Source organism: Sinohyriopsis cumingii, chromosome 14, assembly GCF_028554795.1.
Source record: "Sinohyriopsis cumingii isolate HCF-2022 chromosome 14, ASM2855479v2, whole genome shotgun sequence".
NCBI classification, from domain to species: domain Eukaryota; kingdom Metazoa; phylum Mollusca; class Bivalvia; order Unionida; family Unionidae; genus Sinohyriopsis; species Sinohyriopsis cumingii.
In genome coordinates, this window is record NC_142974.1 from 41266459 (window position 1) to 41294356 (window position 27898).

Consider the following 27898-nt stretch of genomic DNA (forward strand, 5'->3'; position numbering starts at 1 on the left):
TTGTGCAGTAGTTCGTGTAGTATTGTTGCAATCAATAATACGGGCCTTGCTGAAAATTTTACCATGCAGACATCGACCATATTAGTAAGATCATGGAGTTTTTGTAAGTTGCCAGTATAGGTCATTACATCCTATGCCCGGTAGCTATCCTCTTGTATGGTCGCATATTTGGTCACTTCCGCGAATTATAATCAGTCGGTTGTACATACACCTTTTTGTTGGGGGTTTTCTCCGTTGTAAATAAACGTCATGGGTATAGAAGGCCGTGACCTATATTTTTTTTTAATAAAAATAACCGGTTTCGTCCAAAAAGCTCCAAAACCCTATCATGACACTAGTAACAGGAATATATTCTTAATTTGCACAACTTAGTATTATTTTTGAATTCAGATGTATAGTCATATTTCTAAATAGTTATATGTAAATAAATTTGGGGCACTATTTCATATTATGAACTTTTTATCCAGTCAGCAAATGTATTACTCGTAACTCAAGTGCATATTTTTAGATCACTACCTAATGGAGTGTTTTTTTTTTGTTTTTGTTTTTTTTTTTTGTTTTTTTTTTTGTTGTTTTTTTTTGTATTTCACGAAAGTCTTGACATTCCTTTATGAAAGCTTTCAATAATATTTCAACGTCTGCAAAGACCTGTATCATCATTATCATCATCATCATCATCTCTTTAATAATTTATATTTAAAATGAATCTATTCTTTAGTTAAGTTGTTAGTTTTTTAGTTGCTTTTTCCTGCAAGCGTGTATTCGGCTAGAAGTAAACGTTCGACATAAATAATGTTTGGTTTCTTAACTGTTGTTGTTGCTGAAGGGTTTAATGCCAAGATAGGCTATACATGACGGCCAGTATTAAAATAGTGGAGGAAGAACCCGGGAAAACCCGGAAAGAACCACCGACCCACAAAAAGCTCCTGGCAATCTTTCTCACATATCCGCATTGGCCGAACCCGAGATTGGAACCCACGCAGACAGAGGTGAGATACTAGTGATCAGTAACGGTTAGCGCTTGGTTTCTTAACTGAATAGCGCAGGTTGTTTGTTTTTTGGTGTTTTTGTTTTTGTTGTTGTTATTGTTGTGTGTGTGTGTGTGTGTGTGTGTGCGTGCGCGCGCGCGTGTGTGTGTGTGCGTGTGTCTGCCTGGAGCTGTAAATTTGTACAGTCTATACTTTCGAGTACAAATATCTTGCAGATATTCCAGGTTCTATCCGGTGATTAAATTCGTTCCCGTCTTTATGTAATCGATAGATACCTCAGACACTCATGCTCCCTTAATTTTATATAGAACTTGCTCCTATCTGATAGAGGGCGTTTAGATTTGTATATTCCGGTAATGCGTGTAACCTCCGTAAATTCCTACCTCGGATCCACGTCCCGAGTCCAAATAATTTTCCTTATTCAGGTTTTGATGGTCGAAACTTCCGCTGGAGGTTTGCCATCGGAAGGTTTATGTAACACCGATTTTATAAGAAATTAAAGTGGAAGATGGCCAACCTGTGTAGATGCAATTCTGGAGTGCGGATTGTAAACGGTAATCTTTCAGATACAGTCGATAAATGTTGCCACTTCAAATTGTTATAATCAAATTAAAATTCAAGGACTTCGGTGTTATAAAACAGATCGATGAAGGACGGCCAAGAGTCTTGATTTTTGTAAAACACTGTGTATTTTGTTTGAAGCAAGTTACAGTTACTGAAATTTAGTTCTGTAATCCAATTATTTCATAATAAATTGTTCAGATTAATAGTTAGCAAATTGATTGCATCCAAATTGTACGATAACAACTGGACGTCCCCCCCCCCATATTTAGATAAAAACAGAATGGTTTGTTTTCTTCATAATGTATGGATGCATAATTAAAATAAATAAATAAAATGAACCCATTATGATATCTTTCTCAAACAAATTCACAGGAAACCCAGAAACGTACACCAGGAACGAGTCTTGCCTAAAAGGATAAAAGCGTATTGCAAAATATATAACCTGGAACACTGTATTATTGTGGTACTTAATGTTGTTATCAGTACATATTAAAACCGTTCTGTTATTCCTGCATTGTTACAGGTTGTTTCACTGATTTTCCCTGCATCTGTTTCTATAAAACATCTCCGTCAATCCAATTGCATAATTGTAGACAAACTGTTTATGGTGGCTGACCCAGATTACCGTAACATGGGGGAAGAGCTCTTTATTATCAAGGTATTCGCCTAACTTAAGTCAGCACCTGGTAAAAAAAAAACGACGACGGTCCATCCTACACGATGGTGACGTCATTTGGTTTAATTAATCTTTCTGCGCGCCGATCCCAGCGTCGTCAGCGTCCGGTATTGTAACCTCATTCCAGTCTGGGGTCCCATCGGGTTTATTTGTCCATGCAAAAACCAGCGAGTTATTAGGTTGTTGTCCGTTAAATGCTTCCGCTCGGATATTAGGCCAACTGTGATATATTCGCAATTTTGCCAGCGCTATTTCCTTTCCTGTATATGAACGTGTAACCCCGCGTTGTTCGCTGCAACATCAGTTTTGATTGTTTCTATTTCCTGTCCATACGCAGTGATATCATTTATAGTTATTGTAATTTCTTCCGGTCTGGTATTTTTTTTACCAAAGAATTTATCAATGGTGTTATCAGCCCTGTTAAAAATTTTTCGTAACGTGTAAAATTGGCCCGACAGCGTTGTAAACTCCGAAATAGTATTTTTTATCCCCACAAGATTCGGTTCGGTTACCGTCGGGGTTCCAAAAAAACTAGCAGTAGTGAGTTGTATACCGGTGACAGACTTTTGTATCCCCTCGAACTGATTTGCTTGCGCGTTAAATTTATCATACAAATTTTTTAACGAATCCGACACGGATATATAATTGTTGCCAAGTGTACTTATTTTTCCATTTATCGTCAAGATGGATTCACCTGATTTAAGTCGTCCGTCATCGGTATACAACGCGATGGTGTTCTCGGCGGCATCACGCTGTCGTGTTAAAACGTCATTCAGCGACACATTACTGGATTTAAGTTTACCCTGGCGGTCTTGAAATACAACTATTTCGCCCGGGTCAACACTGGTTAAATTTAACGTATCAGCGATTTCATCCTCAATTAGTTTTTTTATGTCATCGGTGGCGAGCGTTTCCGTGGATTTTTTCAGCGCCGAAACCGGTCATCCCCAGATATCAATCATTATTATTGTAAAAAAAACCAGTGTTTTTAATTAACCCGCCGGGCCTCTACAACCCCACTAGTGTATTCGTTTACAACCACATGAGGTGGTTTCCGCGATGATGAAATCGCCGCGAGTACGTTCAATACCTCACGGCCGCATATCGGTGGGTCACTTAATTGTTGTGTTGGCAGCGTGGAATAAAAAACCGGGGCTGAACACGCCCGGATATACCGCATGAACTCGTTTGGCGGGGCTAACCCGTATGAATCAAAATAGACGATCGCACGCGGATCAATTGCGTATGCAACCCAATGAGTTCCCGCTCCGGAGGATTTATCGAGGTTAATTATACCGGTCTCAATATTCCTTGGTTGTGTCGGTAATTGATCCCTCATGAAAACACCTCTGAAGTTTTTTATCGCTAACGCGTTTGCGGCATCTATTAAATCAAAATTAGACATTGGAGTCATTGACTCTTGCGTTAATAAACGGTTCCCGGTAGTCTTAGACCCTTCCCCGAGTACCATGAATACGGGGTTCCCGGTAGTCTTAGACCATTTCCTGCTACGGGTCGTTTTTTTTTATAGCCTTTCCCGGTTGCTTTCTTCAATGCCATTCCCGCTGCGGTACCAACGGCTCCTAACGCCGCCGCCTTCGCCACTGCTGGGGCCGCCGCGGCAATCAACGCTGGAATCGCAGCTAACAACGGAAATATCCCACCGGTCTTTTCCATGTTTTTAATCGCTGCGGCTGAAAAATCTATTTGAGCACCATTTTTATTCTTCATCGCATCATTGAAATGTTTTATTTGACGCGCCGTCAACGATATCTTATGATTACCACCTGCCATCTGTGACGGCTTTAACGTTATTGTGGTTCCACATTGTTTAGCCGACTTTGATCGTAATTTCTTGATTTGACCATCGGTCAACTCTACGCCGACAACATTATACGACATTTTTATTGTAAACGCGTTTATGTTTTCAATTACATGTTTTCCACTGGCGCATCAACGATTCTCATTCGTCCACCAACGCCTTCCAACAGCATTGATTTATCGCTGAGAATGACAGCAACCGCTCTATAATCGGCAATAACGCCGCGAGTTACATTAGCTCGGAAGTGTATATCAACGACGGATTGTCTTGTTAAATCAAGATGTTCCAGCGAAAAGTAATAGATCGGATATAGTTCTTTGAAATCATGTTGTGATATTTGCAAACCAGTGTCGACGTTTTGATCACGACTCATATACGACAGCAACCGATGGTACACGCGTGCAATATGGTTTTGACCGTAATTAAGTTGTATATCCTCAGATGGTTCCTGCTGTCCGTTTATTCTCAGCGAGACGTCAGTAACGCCTAATCGATCAAATATCATATGGCTGGATAGTTGATTATCAACTCTCGTCATATCCTGCAACGCAACAAATATATGAAGCGGAGCCGAAATGCCTTGTTGTGATGCCAGGTTCCATGTGAATATACCATTGATATTTGATTGCTTAGTATCTGTTGTTGTTGTTAGCCAACTTAGTAATGATTTTCCTCCTTGCTCCATAAAGGATAGCAATCGTGCCTCTGTGGTAATGGATGGAGTCATTACTGGCATCCACAATAATATTTTAGTTAAAACGACTTTACCAGAGTCATTATTTGGATTCGCAAGATCCGCTGGAATTCTCCAAATTGCATTTCTATCATCACCTTTTCGAACAAGCACCACGGTATGCTTTGCTCCGTAGATAACTTTTCGCACGTTCCTACAAAATCCAAATATATGATGCAGTGGAATCGCGCATGAGAAAGATCTACGCGGCCCTGTTAACATTGATATGCGTGTTGCAGCTCCGATGTTAAAATTAGGATCGCTGTTTATAATCATATTCTCAACATCAGCATCAGCGTTATTAGCATTATTTCTTGGTCGTCTTACCACAAATTGCGAGTTTCCAGCAGTGTTTCTAGTATCCTTTGCAAACATCATAGATGGAACCGCTGATCTTGTATAATCGTCGGAATATCTTGCTAGCCCGATTATTGTTGTAGCAACATCAACATCGCGTTCTATAGACTCGATCTCTCTTCCATCAATGAGATATTTTGCGCTCTCAAATAGCGCCATTACGCCGTTATTGACTAAGCCAACTTTGGTACCATCTGGATACGGTGCTGGTACAGCAGGAGTATCGGCCTCTGTTACAAGTTCTCCTTCGATTTCAATAAACGCTTCACACGGTAAAAAATATTTACTGGTATCATGGACTTGAAGTTCAATTCGCGATCGTATGTCGGGTTGTACTGCATGATAGGAATAAAACTGATAATTACGGACAGAATCATCCTTGTGCACTGGTGCGTCCATATCAAACGCCGGGTCAGCTGTTCGTTTAAACATTTTATTTAATAATACGCTGATGCATCTAAATCATCGTCGTCGTTTTAAATTCTTCGAATTTTGTCGTGGTTTTAAACCACTTCCCGCTATTATGTTTGCGATGTCATCTTGATTATTGTTTACCAACGACGCTAGTGTTTCTTCCACGGCGTTATTTATTACTTTACTGACATTTGCAGGCATCACTGTCGTTGATGGCATCACCGGTGGTTTTCGTGAAAACCCCTTGGATTTTACCAACGACATTAGTTTATCTCGTGCTGCAGAAACCACCCTTCCGGCAACGTCTCCAATAGCACTAATACCCTTATCACGAATAACATCAATAGCCTTCATTCCTAATTGTTTAGCTAACGGCGCCACTTTTGGAGCCATTCTTGTAAATAACCCCGCAATGGTGCTACCAAGACCGTCTCCGTACCACGCGCGGTATACAGGCAATCGTGAGTTTACCACGTAGACGCTGACTGGTTTATCATGGTTGTAGTGTATAATCATCTTTATTATAAAAAACACCAGTGTTTTCCAATTAGTGGTTGATCATCCCCCTTCCCCACCACCGAATCATAAATTTTGTCAAAAACATCGATTTTCTCTAAATGATTTCCTGGGGTTTTCATCGGCGGTAAAAATCCACGGTTTTTGTCAATTTTATAATTTTTTTAATCATCCACTAACTCGTCTATGAGCGTTCGATATACATTAATGTCCATGATACCACCGGCAAATAACCGCCTGCAAATATCAGCGGCCTCATTGATTATTTCCGGAGAGTTATTTCCGGCTCGTTTTCCTCCGATTAGTATTTCTAGCCGTGATATATCACTGAGAACACTACCAGGACAAGTAACGTCTTTACCAACAGAGTATCCTTTTCCGTGTTTTGGTCTTTCACTTTTTACTTTATTGTGGAATATTATATAATTATTATCACGCGGTGGTAATTCATTTTTATGTTTATTTGCCAAATACACTATTCTTGTCCAGTCCTTTAACGACCTTATATTTTTCTCGTAGGCGCTATTGATATGCTCATCTCGTGTGTCCTTAGCAAAATTTGTAACAGTAAAATCAACTAATTCTTCGTAGCCGAGATTTCTAATTTTATCTATTGTGCTCTTTTTAAGAACATTACGGGGTATATTCCCCTCTTTCCGTATTTCTTCCGGTATTTCTTCCGGTATTTCCTCCGGTATTTCTTCTTCTGGTTCTCTTGCGGTGGCGCCTGGTTCTTCCTCGTCGGCCATTGTAACATATGGTTCTTGTGGGTCCGTTATAGCGAGTGGTGGCGGCCTCCGTGTTGTAGCGAATGCTATTTTCGCAGGGAGTGTTTCCAGAGACTTTTTTGTTTGCTCGGTCTGAGCCGCTATCTTTTCAAGCGCACCGAGGACGGGCACAGTTGCCGCCGTAACATCTTTGGTCGCTTTAGTTACCGGAGCAAAGAGTTGTTCGCTTCCAACAGCAAAATCAGTTTGTAGTTGTTGCCGCGTTTGAAGTTGTTTTCGAACCCTGTCTCGTAACGGTATGAACTTATTAAGCGCTACTAGCCGCTCTCTGGCTAGCCGAGTAGTAAGTGATTCGCCTACCATTATTGCAATTGCTCCGTAATTTCTAATTTCCCGCCGAGTGTGGCGGGGATATGTCCCAGGGGCTCCAGGGAGTTTTCGTCTATAATCCTTCTAATGTTTTTAATTTTATTAGAGATTTCTCGACGTCGTTCAAAAGCCTGTCCGAGTTTTTTTCGTACTGTCTCAACGGCAGTAAATAGTCCAATAAATGCATTTACGTCATTGCCATACAAGTTTTCATTGATCGTATATTGTAATCGCTTTATAAAAGAATACTCGCGTGGCAAGGTATATCGACCTTTCTTTGATTGCTCATTAATAATTTCATAATCGGACAATATTTTTTGGTTATCAAGCTTATCAGATAATTCAATTCCTTGATTTTTTAATTTTAAAATCTCGGTTAATATATTATTGATGTCTTCGATATTCATATTCTTATAAAACATCTTATTTTTAAATAAAAAAAAAATTATTTTACAAAATGAACCCCGCGTATCAATCCCGAGGTGTGTTAACATTCGATGAAACCGTAGGATAATTCGTTTTCTTCCGGAAGAGACAATTTATTGTAGCGTTCGCACTGTCATGGTGACTTCGTCACGGTGACCTTGTCACTCGCTGATTTCTGTTACATATGAAAATCGAATTCTGTGACCCGTCTTTTTTGAGATCGCTGTTTGATATACTCGCTCTGCAACAAATCGTATTGAGGCGATACAAATGTCAAAATATCTACTGGCTTCATTCATCGACTGAAATATTTTTTCTTCGTGCGTTGTTGTATCAAATGACTTTACGGGTTTTGCTTTCTTTGAGTATTTACCGGTTCCGCCTTTTTTGATATTCTGACTTTGCGAGATAGCTTGCAAGTTTATAAGAGAATTATCAGTCTTATTATTATTAATATGATCAATCACAAGCCCATTTTCGATTAATCCGTTGAATGCTTCAAATACCACCCTATGAACATAATACTTCGTCTTTCCGGCACCAAACACCAAATACCCGTGATTATTTACGGTGCCAACTGGTTTCTTCAGTCTACAATTTCTAACAACGCCATCGCGAGATGCCTCGTAATTAACGAGCACAGGATGCGGCTGAAATTCTTGGTTCATTTGTATAATAATACTACTTGTCTAATTCATTATTTGGTTTAATTATAAACCTTGCAATGTAGTCCTGAGGAGTTTTGATGACGAAGTCTGCGGTGGGGTCAATGACGGCGTCTTTTATTCGTTTGTCATAATAGCGTTTTAACTCTCTGTATCGCTTTCCGCCACAATTGATACACAACTGTGATTTTCCTCTTACACCAACGTGGCAAACCAAGCACGGTAGGGGGCCAAGAGAACCATTACGAACGCTTTGTAAATGATACCCGCAGAATTCACCTCTACATGATTTATTGCACGGGGTTGTCGACCCAATCATCAACCATTTGCAGTGATTCATTATACTATATTCTTTCATTTAAATACTTGTTTTAATTATATGGAGGAGTTCGAGAGATTAGCAGCAATTAAGCCCTGGAAAAATATTAAGTTCAATCTCGATAGAGTCCTCAAGGACGCACCAAAAGCGTTAATAAACGATAGAACCCTGTTGAATAAAATACGCGACTGTATCAATGAATTCAAGCGTGATGGTGCATCTCATAGTTGGTCAACATTTCGAATTGATGGTGTTGTTGATGCTACCATGAACGACAACCGCGCAGCAACGATAATATCACAACTTGACGGTAAAAGGTATTTCTTCAGAGTAAAATTCATTGTCCGGGTGGAATCAGGTAATTGGATCATACGTGATAAATTTGAACCGGTTCTCAGCGATAAGAAAACAGTCATTGTTAGCCGCGACTCCAAGCCGGGGCTGTTAACCGGAGTTGACAGACCATACTATGAACGAGCGTATCCTGAAACAGCAGTTGTCTATGGAATATACCCGTTAAATAAGAAACCTGATATCGGAAAACTAGCGCCGATGAAACAGTGAACGGGGATAAATTGTGTAGCAGAACGAGTAATAGAGCATTTTACAAATGCGTGTCGAGGAAATAAATTGACTGATTTACGACGTAGCAAAATAAACCAATGGGAGGAGACAGTGCGTGAGCGAGGAGCAACTATCAGCGACATAGCGAGATTAGAAACGTCGTTGAGATTTCCAATAACCGTTACAACAATAACCGGTGAAGTATTATATGAATCAAAGTATAAATCAAAGGGAGCCCCAATCAAAATTATTGATCATAACGAACACGCGTGGACGCCCGCGGTCACAATATTTCCACGGGATAGAACAGTAAAGTATATCCCGGGGGAATTCCTGGAAGATGGCGGTTTTCTCGCGGAGAGGAAACTATTTGATGCTATTGCCTGCTTGTGTAAAAACGACCCTGTATCAGTGTGGTTACTTCGCAGTGCTGAAAACGATGTGGATACCTTTGATCAGTTTGTAAGACCAAACGGTGAATTATATCGCACTGAAGCGTTTCACAACAAGATGAAAAAAACCGCCATGGAATTTGAAGAGCATGATGAACAACTGCTAACAAATTGTTTTACGATTCCATCGGTTGCGGCTCATGTTGCAGCAAGGAAAAATGCGTGGAGACCAACGCGCAAGGAATTTCTACCGGATGTACAATCCAGTTGTTTGGAATATTATCACGGTGGACTATGGAACACTGAATACAACCGCGACGCTATGATTTCCGTTGATATGGTTGCCTGTTATCCAGCGAGTTTTCTCGGGTATGGATCCGCCGCGGAGTATTTCAAACGATTTGGACACCCCAGACATGAAATGACTCGTGTTGCTATTAATGGACCACTGCCTGATTTTGATTTAACCGGATTCGCTCGCATAGTATCATTTGAATTCGCGGCAGGACTTCATCGCTGTTGTTATATTTGGATCGGTAGACACATGGCTGAAAAGAAGTGGTTGCCAATAGCGCTGCTACGGTATATGATTGATTGTAGCATGCTTGTATCGTTGATTGTCAGTGACGCGATTATATCATACCGGGCGCAGACTGAAGTCTGGTTACCAGAACCAGAGCGTCTAGATAGCATAATTGACGAATCCAGAAAACACATTGATGCCGACGAGGAATATATCATCGAATGGTCCAAAAAGATATTCAACCAACGAAACCGCGAGGCAAAAGATCTCGGTAGAAGAATAATCGGTAAGTTCACACAAGGTGGAAAAAACTATGACTACAAACGATATTGCTCACGGTTGATTATAGATGACGCAGAATATGATTTCGTAATCAAGGACGCAGTGGCAAAAAATAGATACGTGAACTGCAAAACAGCTTTCTTGTCCAATGGAACAAAGTTGGGTACAGTTGTTTCCTACAGCGATGGAGACAGCCCGGCATATCCGCATTTGAGGGCGTCTATGCTGGGTTACGCCGCTATCAATTTATTCTCGATGATAAATAGATTTCCCGACACCGCGGTTAGAGTAGCCGTTGATTCATTTTATATAGACGTAAAGTACAAGGGAAACTTAGCCGAGTTTACTAGTCCGGACGAGAGTTGGGGTATATGGAGAATTAAAAATGAAATACGACGCGATTATTCCCCGTCAGCAAATGTCACCGTTGAAAATAATTACTTACGCGGTGATAATTTATCAGAATGGTCTAATGCACCACCGTGTTCTGATCCAATTTGTAGACATAAGACGGTTTATTTAAGCGGCTGTGGCGGGTCAGGAAAGACGACTCGGGCAATTGAATTATTTCGAACGCGGGCAAGTATAATCGTGCTTACACCGACCCATAGACTAGCGCGAGAGATAAAACAACGAAATGTTGACGCCGTTACTTATCATAGCTTTTTACGATACAGCGGCGGTGAGTGGACTCCTGATCGAATGGGGGAAAAATTTATTCCTGAGGTTATCATCTGGGATGAGATATGTACTGTTTCGTTAGATACTTTACAAATGTTTCTTGAGTGGTTGCTGCGCGCGAATACAGCGGTAATCATGTGTGGCGACCATGGACAACCACCACCATTTGTCGGCGAGGGTCCACATGATTGGTTAAAGGGTTTTGTGGACTATTATGAAGAAACCGATACTGATTACCGGGCACTTGATGAACAACTGCGCGAGGTTAAAAAATTAATCAGATTACAGCCGGATAGAGTTCAATGTGAAATAATCCGCGAGGTGATTCCGGAAACGCCGTTAAATGAATTCTGGGAAACATGGAGACCAAACGATTTGATTGTAGCGAGTAGAAAGATAGTCAGAGACACACTTCAGCGGAAGTTGTTTGCGTTGCATAAGGAAAAGTTTCCAACGCGCCCAGTGCCGTTATGTTATAGACCCGCGGACACACGGCGGCAGAACATTGAAGTTGAAATCCCGGGCCCGACAGCGTCAGGGACAAAAAAACAAATTCTTGTGCTGAATGATATCGTGCTCGTTGATATCAGCGTCGTCGAGGACGCGCTACGTGCTGATAAATCCCCGTGGACGCTAGGATACGCAACGACAATACATTCCTCGCAAGGATTGACTATCACGGATACAATTGTTTGGATGGTTGATAATCGCATCGAATGGTCGAATTTAGTCTATCTCGCAGTGTCCAGAGTACGGAGAATGAATCAGCTTCGAAGAATTGTTATTGACGAAGCCACCGACGAAGCCGGCGACAACGATGACATCATCGATGCAAGCGTCATTGATAGAAAACTCTCGGGTTACCGCCAACAGGAGAAAAAAAAAACAGCGGCGTTTTGATATTGATGCCGAATTAATAATTGCGTTACGACAACAACAGAATAATCACTGCGCGAGTTGCAATTGTGTAATGCACTGGCGTTATTCGGATAAAGACGCTCGCCAATTTACCGTGGACAGGATCGATAACAGTCTCGGTCATATCCGTGGTAATGTGAGGTTAACTTGTCTTGAGTGCAATAGACGCAACGGCGCTAGTTAAGACCACGCGGGGGCAATTGAGTATCGTCAGGTATCACTTGTAGTTGCTCGCGTGTAAACCCCCGCTGTGGGGCAGTTGAATCCAGTCTATAGATCGGTGGTCTACCAGTTGATCGTGTTATCGTTGATATGTTATGCGTGGTAACACTCCAAATAGGATCAGTAGCTCTTTTTTTACCGCCTTCAAGCTCTCCTGGTTCATACAGATATCTGACAGTGACATCGCCGAGAATCGGCTTGGAAACGCTATCTATTTTTGATCTTCCGGGTATGTACTCGTATTTAATCGCGTCGCTGGGCTTCATGTTGATTGCTCGGGTAATCTCGTTATTTAACGCTGCAATTACGCCTGGCAACCTTTTAACCCATTCACGAGATCGTTTTTCCTGGATGAATTCCTTCGCGTATTGATACCCAAATAACCGTTCAGCAAGAGTCCGATTGAATCGTTCAACAATTGCCTGATCACGATGTAGCGCAGTATGACCTCGTCGTATCGCGACGCTATGATGTTTCAGCGTTGATAAAACAACACCGCGAAATTCATTGCCAGGATCAACTTGTAATAGATTTGGCCAGCGCAGAGGACCTCTTCGATAAATCCGCTCAAACGCATCGGCTACTTCAGTTGCTGACTTTGTTTTTAACGGCTCCGCTTGTTTGTATCGACTCGCAACATCAACTACGGTTAGCGCGTATTTGTAACCGTTGTCATGCGGCAGAAATAGTATATCAGCCTGATGAACTTCATTAGGTACGCTGACATCAAAGCGCGAAAAGTTGATTTGTTTAGGCGGTGGTAGATAAATTTGCCATATAGCCTGTTTGGATAACCAATTAGCCGCAACGGCCTTTGTTACCTTTGCAGCGCTTGCGAGTTTACCAATTGCGGCCTTCCCCTTCCAGTATCCTCTCGGAGAATAATAGATGGATTCCATGTTGTTATTATAAACGCTAGCGTTTTCAATTACCAGCGCGAGAAGCTCCGCTTCCAATCATTAATTTACCTTTCATAGCCGATTTTACCAACCATGAAGCCAATTTTTCTTTGAATGATTTATCAGGAATAGCATTTAACGCGTGAATTAATTTTACATCCGCGATATGACGCTGTTGCAGATCACCGCTACGATAAGCTATATCATGTATTCGACATGCTTCGTCGATAGCGTTTATTGGATACTCACCGGGTTTGGGCTGATTTTGATCATCGAGTCTGATATCTAATCGTGTTCCGGGGCCACAGTAGCTATATCCTGGGAGGTGCTTTTCTCCTGGATACTTTGCCCACGGTGTTCCTGGGAGTTTTGATAACTTGGCTGCAATATCACCTCCTCGCTTTTTTTTAAAGCATCCCCGGGTCTAGCAGAAATAAATCTAAATTTCTTTGTACCGCATTGTACACACTTACCAGTAAGCGCCGATCTGTTATTTCTCGTTGTAACGGTTGTCATATCATTTGTGCCAGTACGCACTCTACACTTCACACAATATAGATCCATAATTTATGTATAGAGATATGAATATAATTGATTTTTCGGCAACTAAAACAAGAGAACCAGTTAAGCATGTTGCAGCGTTACCAAACTCGATCCGGATGATTATCATCGGACCATCTGGATCCGGCAAGACGCAATTGTTACTCAATTTAATAATGAGATGGATGAAGTGGGATAAGTTGTATTTAATCGCCCCTAGCGTGGATGATCAACGATGCTACGAGGTGTTGAAAGATTTTAACGAGAATGCATCAGCGATCGCTGAAAAAAATGTTATTGAGTTTATTACAGATATCAATGATGCACCAGGTATTGATGATATTGATGGCGACGTTAACAATTTAGTCGTGTACGATGATGTTATGTTAGACAATCAAAAAAACCCAGCTAGGATATTTTCCAGAGGCAGGCATAAAAACACCGACGTGATATATGTCACTCAACGATACACTCAGATTCCAAAAGTAATCAGAGACAACTGTAATATTCTTGCTGTATTTAACGGCGTTGATACACACACGCTACGAAATATTTGGCAGACATGGTGCGGCGGTGACATGGACTTTAATGGTTTTCGAAACTTTTTTAGTCATGCTCAGTCGACCCCACATGGATTTGTAACGATAAATTTACATGATCCTCGGACACGATATCGTATCGGACTTGACCAAATATTTGGTTAGTTGTAAATAACTTCTTAGCAGCGGGGGGGGGGAAATGACATCGACGCGGTCGTCGCTGTGTTTACCGGACGCTGACGACGCTGGGATCGGCGCGCAGAAAGATTAATTAAACCAAATGACGTCACCGTCGTGTAGGATGGACCGTCGTCGTTTTTTTTTTACCAGGCGCTGACTACACCGGATCCGCTGAGTGCAGAAAGTAATAATTAAGCAAAATAACGATTGGACAATATGTCCGATTCGCCCCCCCCCCCCGCTGCTTAAGTCAACATGGAGCTAAGTCTATCAGCTCATGCATGTTGATTTTGGGAGTTGAACTTATAATCCTAATCTAAACAAACCTGAACTTTGCCAACTGGATCCGTCAACATTATTGACCAAAATTATGACATGTGTGGTGAAAGACTTGTAATGGACCATGGCTACTCTTGTAATGTGTAATAGTGACTAAACATTTTGTGAGCATCTGGTACATGTGTGTGTGTGTGTGTGTTTGTGTGTGTTGGGGTGGGGGCGTAATTGCTACGTTACTGCCTAATTTTACTCTGTGTTTGTGTAACTTAAATTCAAGTATTTTTAACTGATGTGCTTTTGAGCGACCTCAGTAGCAATAACACGTGTAATATGGAGACGACTTTTCTATTAACGAACATACCCAGCGGTGGCAAGGTCGCAGATGCAATCGGCGACTATTTTCATTCATCATTAACCATAGCAACCGGTTACACAACCATAGGTCCTAATAACGCAATTATTCATAATGGCATCTTCTGCCGCATAATTGATATTTTCCAAGGCATACATCTTTGCAGTGACTACGTCCCAATGCCATTGAACTTTTTACATATCGACAAATTATATTTCTCTAATAGAAATAATAATCCGTGTCTTCATTCATATTTCCAGTTAAAGGCGTGCTTAACTCCTGGTGTATGCTTTCATCCCCAAATAGATAGGACCTTAAAACTACTTGTGATGGATAGTATTTGATTGCACGCCATTCGTTGTAACAGACATCGCTTTTGAAATTAATTTTAATTAAACCAGGGAATCTCTAATAATCACGACTCGATCAACATGCATCGTCGATGCAGAATCGGCGTAAAATAGCATTCAGTGTTTAATTATAAGATTATTTAATTCGGTGTTTGACCAAACCACATCTTCATCTTACAGATTATTTAGAAATTTTATAGCTTAAACTTTGCATGATACTCTTCGACTCTTGATATCTCCTCATAATTATTCTCAAATATCTTTGATTATTCCATATATGAATAACTAAAAATTATTTCTCAAATTGATTTACATTTGGTGATCCTCATTACATAAGCTACACTTGATACGTCCTCACTGACGTTGTTGTTGTTGTCATTGCAACATTATTCTGTGTTTATTGTTAGCGCCTATATTTTATATTGCAAAATATCAAATAATGATTTTTACGGGATTTTTTTCACCGAATGTTTTCCAAGCTTAACTAGTTGCTGTTCTAATTCCTCAGTTAATTAATTTATCAATATGGTGCGCATGTGTATCGAACACGCATACAGCATCTTGTGGGTTTCTTTTATAAATCTGTATAATGTATTCAAACGAAACAGCTATGTAATCTTTTCTGTACGTGTCTTACGCTCCATTTATCATGCAGAATAATACTCTGATCAAATATACTCATAAACTCTTTCAAAATAATATGCGCATCTATTTGTGAATTTTTACCTTTATATCTCGCAGCAATTCGTCAGTAAGAAACATATTCTCGGCTATATTTTCCTCCCTAGTTAAAAATACTCATGCTTCAGAAAATTATTATCTGCAATATAACCGTTAAGTGAAAATCAAAATCACGTTTCTGTTCTTTTTGTGCAGTAGTTCGTGTAGTATTGTTGCAATCAATAATACGGGCCTTGCTGAAAATTTTACCATGCAGACATCGACCATATTAGTAAGATCATGGAGTTTTTGTAAGTTGCCAGTATAGGTCATTACATCCTATGCCCGGTAGCTATTCTCTTGTATGGTCGCATATTTGGTCACTTCCGCGAATTATAATCAGTCGGTTGTACATACACCTTTTTGTTGGGGGTTTTCTCCGTTGTAAATAAACGTCATGGGTATAGAAGGCCGTGACCTATATTTTTTTTTAATAAAAATAACCGGTTTCGGCCAAAAAGCTCCAAAACCCTATCATGACACTAGTAACAGGAATATATTCTTAATTTGCACAACTTAGTATTATTTTTGAATTCAGATGTATAGTCATATTTCTAAATAGTTATATGTAAATAAATTTGGGGCACTATTTCATATTATGAACTTTTTATCCAGTCAGCAAATGTATTACTCGTAACTCAAGTGCATATTTTTAGATCACTACCTAATGGAGTGTTTTTTTTTTGTTTTTGTTTTTTTTTTTTGTTTTTTTTTTTGTTGTTTTTTTTTTGTATTTCACGAAAGTCTTGACATTCCTTTATGAAAGCTTTCAATAATATTTCAACGTCTGCAAAGACCTGTATCATCATTATCATCATCATCATCATCTCTTTAATAATTTATATTTAAAATGAATCTATTCTTTAGTTAAGTTGTTAGTTTTTTAGTTGCTTTTTCCTGCAAGCGTGTATTCGGCTAGAAGTAAACGTTCGACATAAATAATGTTTGGTTTCTTAACTGTTGTTGTTGCTGAAGGGTTTAATGCCAAGATAGGCTATACATGACGGCCAGTATTAAAATAGTGGAGGAAGAACCCGGGAAAACCCGGAAAGAACCACCGACCCACAAAAAGCTCCTGGCAATCTTTCTCACATATCCGCATTGGCCGAACCCGAGATTGGAACCCACGCAGACAGAGGTGAGATACTAGTGATCAGTAACGGTTAGCGCTTGGTTTCTTAACTGAATAGCGCAGGTTGTTTGTTTTTTGGTGTTTTTGTTTTTGTTGTTGTTATTGTTGTGTGTGTGTGTGTGTGTGTGTGTGCGTGCGCGCGCGCGTGTGTGTGTGTGCGTGTGTCTGCCTGGAGCTGTAAATTTGTACAGTCTATACTTTCGAGTACAAATATCTTGCAGATATTCCAGGTTCTATCCGGTGATTAAATTCGTTCCCGTCTTTATGTAATCGATAGATACCTCAGACACTCATGCTCCCTTAATTTTATATAGAACTTGCTCCTATCTGATAGAGGGCGTTTAGATTTGTATATTCCGGTAATGCGTGTAACCTCCGTAAATTCCTACCTCGGATCCACGTCCCGAGTCCAAATAATTTTCCTTATTCAGGTTTTGATGGTCGAAACTTCCGCTGGAGGTTTGCCATCGGAAGGTTTATGTAACACCGATTTTATAAGAAATTAAAGTGGAAGATGGCCAACCTGTGTAGATGCAATTCTGGAGTGCGGATTGTAAACGGTAATCTTTCAGATACAGTCGATAAATGTTGCCACTTCAAATTGTTATAATCAAATTAAAATTCAAGGACTTCGGTGTTATAAAACAGATCGGTGAAGGACGGCCAAGAGTCTTGATTTTTGTAAAACACTGTGTATTTTGTTTGAAGCAAGTTACAGTTACTGAAATTTAGTTCTGTAATCCAATTATTTCATAATAAATTGTTCAGATTAATAGTTAGCAAATTGATTGCATCCAAATTGTACGATAACAACTGGACGTCCCCCCCCCCATATTTAGATAAAAACAGAATGGTTTGTTTTCTTCATAATGTATGGATGCATAATTAAAATAAATAAATAAAATGAACCCATTATGATATCTTTCTCAAACAAATTCACAGGAAACCCAGAAACGTACACCAGGAACGAGTCTTGCCTAAAAGGATAAAAGCGTATTGCAAAATATATAACCTGGAACACTGTATTATTGTGGTACTTAATGTTGTTATCAGTACATATTAAAACCGTTCTGTTATTCCTGCATTGTTACAGGTTGTTTCACTGATTTTCCCTGCATCTGTTTCTATAAAACATCTCCGTCAATCCAATTGCATAATTGTAGACAAACTGTTTATGGTGGCTGACCCAGATTACCGTAACATGGGGGAAGAGCTCTTTATTATCAAGGTATTCGCCTAACTTAAGTCAGCACCTGGTAAAAAAAAAACGACGACGGTCCATCCTACACGATGGTGACGTCATTTGGTTTAATTAATCTTTCTGCGCGCCGATCCCAGCGTCGTCAGCGTCCGGTATTGTAACCTCATTCCAGTCTGGGGTCCCATCGGGTTTATTTGTCCATGCAAAAACCAGCGAGTTATTAGGTTGTTGTCCGTTAAATGCTTCCGCTCGGATATTAGGCCAACTGTGATATATTCGCAATTTTGCCAGCGCTATTTCCTTTCCTGTATATGAACGTGTAACCCCGCGTTGTTCGCTGCAACATCAGTTTTGATTGTTTCTATTTCCTGTCCATACGCAGTGATATCATTTATAGTTATTGTAATTTCTTCCGGTCTGGTATTTTTTTTACCAAAGAATTTATCAATGGTGTTATCAGCCCTGTTAAAAATTTTTCGTAACGTGTAAAATTGGCCCGACAGCGTTGTAAACTCCGAAATAGTATTTTTTATCCCCACAAGATTCGGTTCGGTTACCGTCGGGGTTCCAAAAAAACTAGCAGTAGTGAGTTGTATACCGGTGACAGACTTTTGTATCCCCTCGAACTGATTTGCTTGCGCGTTAAATTTATCATACAAATTTTTTAACGAATCCGACACGGATATATAATTGTTGCCAAGTGTACTTATTTTTCCATTTATCGTCAAGATGGATTCACCTGATTTAAGTCGTCCGTCATCGGTATACAACGCGATGGTGTTCTCGGCGGCATCACGCTGTCGTGTTAAAACGTCATTCAGCGACACATTACTGGATTTAAGTTTACCCTGGCGGTCTTGAAATACAACTATTTCGCCCGGGTCAACACTGGTTAAATTTAACGTATCAGCGATTTCATCCTCAATTAGTTTTTTTATGTCATCGGTGGCGAGCGTTTCCGTGGATTTTTTCAGCGCCGAAACCGGTCATCCCCAGATATCAATCATTATTATTGTAAAAAAAAACAGTGTTTTTAATTAACCCGCCGGGCCTCTACGACCCCACTAGTGTATTCGTTTACAACCACATGAGGTGGTTTCCGCGATGATGAAATCGCCGCGAGTACGTTCAATACCTCACGGCCGCATATCGGTGGGTCACTTAATTGTTGTGTTGGCAGCGTGGAATAAAAAACCGGGGCTGAACACGCCCGGATATACCGCATGAACTCGTTTGGCGGGGCTAACCCGTATGAATCAAAATAGACGATCGCACGCGGATCAATTGCGTATGCAACCCAATGAGTTCCCGCTCCGGAGGATTTATCGAGGTTAATTATACCGGTCTCAATATTCCTTGGTTGTGTCGGTAATTGATCCCTCATGAAAACACCTCTGAAGTTTTTTATCGCTAACGCGTTTGCGGCATCTATTAAATCAAAATTAGACATTGGAGTCATTGACTCTTGCGTTAATAAACGGTTCCCGGTAGTCTTAGACCCTTCCCCGAGTACCATGAATACGGGGTTCCCGGTAGTCTTAGACCATTTCCTGCTACGGGTCGTTTTTTTTTATAGCCTTTCCCGGTTGCTTTCTTCAATGCCATTCCCGCTGCGGTACCAACGGCTCCTAACGCCGCCGCCTTCGCCACTGCTGGGGCCGCCGCGGCAATCAACGCTGGAATCGCAGCTAACAACGGAAATATCCCACCGGTCTTTTCCATGTTTTTAATCGCTGCGGCTGAAAAATCTATTTGAACACCCTTTTTATTCTTCATCGCATCATTGAAATGTTTTATTTGACGCGCCGTCAACGATATCTTATGATTACCACCTGCCATCTGTGACGGCTTTAACGTTATTGTGGTTCCACATTGTTTAGCCGACTTTGATCGTAATTTCTTGACTTGACCATCGGTCAACTCTACGCCGACAACATTATACGACATTTTTATTGTAAACGCGTTTATGTTTTCAATTACATGTTTTCCACTGGCGCATCAACGATTCTCATTCGTCCACCAACGCCTTCCAACAGCATTGATTTATCGCTGAGAATGACAGCAACCGCTCTATAATCGGCAATAACGCCGCGAGTTACATTAGCTCGGAAGTGTATATCAACGACGGATTGTCTTGTTAAATCAAGATGTTCCAGCGAAAAGTAATAGATCGGATATAGTTCTTTGAAATCATGTTGTGATATTTGCAAACCAGTGTCGACGTTTTGATCACGACTCATATACGACAGCAACCGATGGTACACGCGTGCAATATGGTTTTGACCGTAATTAAGTTGTATATCCTCAGATGGTTCCTGCTGTCCGTTTATTCTCAGCGAGACGTCAGTAACGCCTAATCGATCAAATATCATATGGCTGGATAGTTGATTATCAACTCTCGTCATATCCTGCAACGCAACAAATATATGACGCGGAGCCGAAATGCCATGTTGTGATGCCAGGTTCCATGTGAATATACCATTGATATTTGATTGCTTAGTATCTGTTGTTGTTGTTAGCCAACTTAGTAATGATTTTCCTCCTTGCTCCATAAAGGATAGCAATCGTGCCTCTGTGGTAATAGATGGAGTCATTACTGGCATCCACAATAATATTTTAGTTAAAACGACTTTACCAGAGTCATTATTTGGATTCGCAAGATCCGCTGGAATTCTCCAAATTGCATTTCTATCATTACCTTTTCGCACAAGCACCACGGTATGCTTTGCTCCGTAGATAACTTTTCGCACGTTCCTACAAAATCCAAATATATGATGCAGTGGAATCGCGCATGAGAAAGATCTACGCGGCCCTGTTAACATTGATATGCGTGTTGCAGCTCCGATGTTAAAATTAGGATCGTTGTTTATAATCATATTCTCAACATCAGCATCAGCGTTATTAGCATTATTTCTTGGTCGTCTTACCACAAATTGCGAGTTTCCAGCAGTGTTTCTAGTATCCTTTGCAAACATCATAGATGGACCCGCTGATCTTGTATAATCGTCGGAATATCTTCCTAGCCCGATTATTGTTGTAGCAACATCAACATCGCGTTCTATAGACTCGATCTCTCTTCCATCAATGAGATATTTTGCGCTCTCAAATAGCGCCATTACGCCGTTATTGACTAAGGTGGCGCTCACCAGATAATATGTACTTTTGAGAGAGTGACGTATGTAAGGTGAAGTAGTTCGCATTTAAAACATGCACAGTGGAGAGAATGTTTGCATACCTCTATGCTACATTAATGTAATGTGGATGATATTTCTTTTGGATATTGTACTTTTGGAAATTTTACATGATTTAAGCACACTGCTAACTAAAATGACTGCTCCCTTGTGTTAAAAAATCAGTCTGAATTAGTCTAAAGTACACTATACATAGCAGCTATTAAAATAGGGAAAATGAATTTTGCCAGACTAGACAATACCAGCTTCTGAAAGTGCAATGAATGAATTACCAAATATATAAAATGTAAAAAAAGTTATCGGCTCTTTTTTATACAATTGACCTCTGAAGTTCAGGAAGTGAAAATGACCAAGTAGAGCTAGCACTTTTTTGAAAGGTGCACATTTGAAGTAAGGCCAAGCTGTATACTCTATAACCCATAGTACACCCATCAATCATACACCAAAATAAAGGGAATTAAAGGTTCTTTGCATTATACCTAAGATATACAAGGTCTTTTTTAAATAGCCAGTATAACCAGTGAGGAAAGCCGGGGACATTCTTTTTCTTTAAATTCCTAACCCTATGCAAAATGCGAAACTGTATAGCGCCACCTTAAAGAAAATAAAAAAATGTTTGCAATTATTTTTTTTTATTTTCATATAATTATGTATGATGTTCTGAATAAAATGGTACATTCATATTGCATTTAAGCATGAAAATAAGCTAATTATGATCGTTTTTCTCTTGCTTACATAATTTGCCATGAGTTATGTTTGTGTGAGTAGTGACCTTAATTATGGGGAAATTAGAAGACTTAGAATATAGGAACAGAGTCAACTTAAATTTAAAACTGTTGCAATAAGTGACAGAAATATATGGTGAAAATGTTTCTTTTCATTTATTTGCAATGAAATAAAAAATAAATGATGAGAAAGTGAATTCGCTTCTTCCATATTAAACAATAGGCAAATATTTTACACTTTGACCTTTGACCTTTATGAAGCTGATGAGTTACCTCCCTTTTCTAATTGTAAAATTCATTGTTGATATCTCAGAAATAATTCTGGCTAGTTTCATGTTCCTATCATTCAGCATAACATTGGTTGCTATGTTTACAAAATGTAATGTGCATTCTTAAAATAGCTCACTTTTATCATGGGGGGGGGGTAGGCTGGACTTGTTAGAGACTCTGACACTCATAAATACTGTTCTGTGGGGAAAAAGGCAGGAGAATTATTCATAAGGATTGTTTTGATGCTTGCGACTTAAATGTTTCAGCCATATAAACATAATTAAATCATAAAAAAATAATACCTACATCTTCTTTATGGTGGCGCTCACCAGATAATATGTACTTTTGAGAGAGTGACGTATGTAAGGTGAAGTAGTTCGCATTTAAAACATGCACAGTGGAGAGAATGTTTGCATACCTCTATGCTACATTAATGTAATGTGGATGATATTTCTTTTGGATATTGTACTTTTGGAAATTTTACATGATTTAAGCACACTGCTAACTAAAATGACTGCTCCCTTGTGTTAAAAAATCAGTCTGAATTAGTCTAAAGTACACTATACATAGCAGCTATTAAAATAGGGAAAATGAATTTTGCCAGACTAGACAATACCAGCTTCTGAAAGTGCAATGAATGAATTACCAAATATATAAAATGTAAAAAAAGTTATCGGCTCTTTTTTATACAATTGACCTCTGAAGTTCAGGAAGTGAAAATGACCAAGTAGAGCTAGCACTTTTTTGAAAGGTGCACATTTGAAGTAAGGCCAAGCTGTATACTCTATAACCCATAGTACACCCATCAATCATACACCAAAATAAAGGGAATTAAAGGTTCTTTGCATTATACCTAAGATATACAAGGTCTTTTTTAAATAGCCAGTATAACCAGTGAGGAAAGCCGGGGACATTCTTTTTCTTTAAATTCCTAACCCTATGCAAAATGCGAAACTGTATAGCGCCACCTAAGCCAACTTTGGTACCATCTGGATACGGTGCTGGTACAGCAGGAGTATCGGCCTCTGTTACAAGTTCTCCTTCGATTTCAATAAACGCTTCACACGGTAAAAAATATTTACTGGTATCATGGACTTGAAGTTCAATTCGCGATCGTATGTCGGGTTGTACTGCATGATAGGAATAAAACTGATAATTACGGACGGAATCATCCTTGTGCACTGGTGCGTCCATATCAAACGCCGGGTCAGCTGTTCGTTTAAACATTTTATTTAATAATACGCTGATGCATCTAAATCATCGTCGTCGTTTTAAATTCTTCGAATTTTGTCGTGGTTTTAAACCACTTCCCGCTATTATGTTTGCGATGTCATCTTGATTATTGTTTACCAACGACGCTAGTTTTTCTTCCACGGCGTTATTTATTACTTTACTGACATTTGCAGGCATCACTGTCGTTGATGGCATCACCGGTGGTTTTCGTGAAAACCCCTTGGATTTTACCAACGACATTAGTTTATCTCGTGCTGCAGAAACCACCCTTCCGGCAACGTCTCCAATAGCACTAATACCCTTATCACGAATAACATCAATAGCCTTCATTCCTAATTGTTTAGCTAACGGCGCCACTTTTGGAGCCATTCTTGTAAATAACCCCGCAATGGTGCTACCAAGACCGTCTCCGTACCACGCGCGGTATACAGGCAATCGTGAGTTTACCACGTAGACGCTGACTGGTTTATCATGGTTGTAGTGTATAATCATCTTTATTATAAAAAACACCAGTGTTTTCCAATTAGTGGTTGATCATCCCCCTTCCCCACCACCGAATCATAAATTTTGTCAAAAACATCGATTTTCTCTAAATGATTTCCTGGGGTTTTCATCGGCGGTAAAAATCCACGGTTTTTGTCAATTTTATAATTTTTTTAATCATCCACTAACTCGTCTATGAGCGTTCGATATACATTAATGTCCATGATACCACCGGCAAATAACCGCCTGCAAATATCAGCGGCCTCATTGATTATTTCCGGAGAGTTATTTCCGGCTCGTTTTCCTCCGATTAGTATTTCTAGCCGTGATATATCACTGAGAACACTACCAGGACAAGTAACGTCTTTACCAACAGAGTATCCTTTTCCGTGTTTTGGTCTTTCACTTTTTACTTTATTGTGGAATATTATATAATTATTATCACGCGGTGGTAATTCATTTTTATGTTTATTCGCCAAATACACTATTCTTGTCCAGTCCTTTAACGACCTTATATTTTTCTCGTAGCCGCTATTGATATGCTCATCTCGTGTGTCCTTAGCAAAATTTGTAACAGTAAAATCAACTAATTCTTCGTAGCCGAGATTTCTAATTTTATCTATTGTGCTCTTTTTAAGAACATTACGGGGTATATTCCCCTCTTTCCGTATTTCTTCCGGTATTTCTTCCGGTATTTCCTCCGGTATTTCTTCTTCTGGTTCTCTTGCGGTGGCGCCTGGTTCTTCCTCGTCGGCCATTGTAACATATGGTTCTTGTGGGTCCGTTATAGCGAGTGGTGGCGGCCTCCGTGTTGTAGCGAATGCTATTTTCGCAGGGAGTGTTTCCAGAGACTTTTTTGTTTGCTCGGTCTGAGCCGCTATCTTTTCAAGCGCACCGAGGACGGGCACAGTTGCCGCCGTAACATCTTTGGTCGCTTTAGTTACCGGAGCAAAGAGTTGTTCGCTTCCAACAGCAAAATCAGTTTGTAGTTGTTGCCGCGTTTGAAGTTGTTTTCGAACCCTGTCTCGTAACGGTATGAACTTATTAAGCGCTACTAGCCGCTCTCTGGCTAGCCGAGTAGTAAGTGATTCGCCTACCATTATTGCAATTGCTCCGTAATTTCTAATTTCCCGCCGAGTGTGGCGGGGATATGTCCCAGGGGCTCCAGGGAGTTTTCGTCTATAATCCTTCTAATGTTTTTAATTTTATTAGAGATTTCTCGACGTCGTTCAAAAGCCTGTCCGAGTTTTTTTCGTACTGTCTCAACGGCAGTAAATAGTCCAATAAATGCATTTACGTCATTGCCATACAAGTTTTCATTGATCGTATATTGTAATCGCTTTATAAAAGAATACTCGCGTGGCAAGGTATATCGACCTTTCTTTGATTGCTCATTAATAATTTCATAATCGGACAATATTTTTTGGTTATCAAGCTTATCAGATAATTCAATTCCTTGATTTTTTAATTTTAAAATCTCGGTTAATATATTATTGATGTCTTCGATATTCATATTCTTATAAAACATCTTATTTTTAAATAAAAAAAAAATTATTTTACAAAATGAACCCCGCGTATCAATCCCGAGGTGTGTTAACATTCGATGAAACCGTAGGATAATTCGTTTTCTTCCGGAAGAGACAATTTATTGTAGCGTTCGCACTGTCATGGTGACTTCGTCACGGTGACCTTGTCACTCGCTGATTTCTGTTACATATGAAAATCGAATTCTGTGACCCGTCTTTTTTGAGATCGCTGTTTGATATACTCGCTCTGCAACAAATCGTATTGAGGCGATACAAATGTCAAAATATCTACTGGCTTCATTCATCGACTGAAATATTTTTTCTTCGTGCGTTGTTGTATCAAATGACTTTACGGGTTTTGCTTTCTTTGAGTATTTACCGGTTCCGCCTTTTTTGATATTCTGACTTTGCGAGATAGCTTGCAAGTTTATAAGAGAATTATCAGTCTTATTATTATTAATATGATCAATCACAAGCCCATTTTCGATTAATCCGTTGAATGCTTCAAATACCACCCTATGAACATAATACTTCGTCTTTCCGGCACCAAACACCAAATACCCGTGATTATTTACGGTGCCAACTGGTTTCTTCAGTCTACAATTTCTAACAACGCCATCGCGAGATGCCTCGTAATTAACGAGCACAGGATGCGGCTGAAATTCTTGGTTCATTTGTATAATAATACTACTTGTCTAATTCATTATTTGGTTTAATTATAAACCTTGCAATGTAGTCCTGAGGAGTTTTGATGACGAAGTCTGCGGTGGGGTCAATGACGGCGTCTTTTATTCGTTTGTCATAATAGCGTTTTAACTCTCTGTATCGCTTTCCGCCACAATTGATACACAACTGTGATTTTCCTCTTACACCAACGTGGCAAACCAAGCACGGTAGGGGGCCAAGAGAACCATTACGAACGCTTTGTAAATGATACCCGCAGAATTCACCTCTACATGATTTATTGCACGGGGTTGTCGACCCAATCATCAACCATTTGCAGTGATTCATTATACTATATTCTTTCATTTAAATACTTGTTTTAATTATATGGAGGAGTTCGAGAGATTAGCAGCAATTAAGCCCTGGAAAAATATTAAGTTCAATCTCGATAGAGTCCTCAAGGACGCACCAAAAGCGTTAATAAACGATAGAACCCTGTTGAATAAAATACGCGACTGTATCAATGAATTCAAGCGTGATGGTGCATCTCATAGTTGGTCAACATTTCGAATTGATGGTGTTGTTGATGCTACCATGAACGACAACCGCGCAGCAACGATAATATCACAACTTGACGGTAAAAGGTATTTCTTCAGAGTAAAATTCATTGTCCGGGTGGAATCAGGTAATTGGATCATACGTGATAAATTTGAACCGGTTCTCAGCGATAAGAAAACAGTCATTGTTAGCCGCGACTCCAAGCCGGGGCTGTTAACCGGAGTTGACAGACCATACTATGAACGAGCGTATCCTGAAACAGCAGTTGTCTATGGAATATACCCGTTAAATAAGAAACCTGATATCGGAAAACTAGCGCCGATGAAACAGTGAACGGGGATAAATTGTGTAGCAGAACGAGTAATAGAGCATTTTACAAATGCGTGTCGAGGAAACAAATTGACTGATTTACGACGTAGCAAAATAAACCAATGGGAGGAGACAGTGCGTGAGCGAGGAGCAACTATCAGCGACATAGCGAGATTAGAAACGTCGTTGAGATTTCCAATAACCGTTACAACAATAACCGGTGAAGTATTATATGAATCAAAGTATAAATCAAAGGGAGCCCCAATCAAAATTATTGATCATAACGAACACGCGTGGACGCCCGCGGTCACAATATTTCCACGGGATAGAACAGTAAAGTATATCCCGGGGGAATTCCTGGAAGATGGCGGTTTTCTCGCGGAGAGGAAACTATTTGATGCTATTGCCTGCTTGTGTAAAAACGACCCTGTATCAGTGTGGTTACTTCGCAGTGCTGAAAACGATGTGGATACCTTTGATCAGTTTGTAAGACCAAACGGTGAATTATATCGCACTGAAGCGTTTCACAACAAGATGAAAAAAACCGCCATGGAATTTGAAGAGCATGATGAACAACTGCTAACAAAT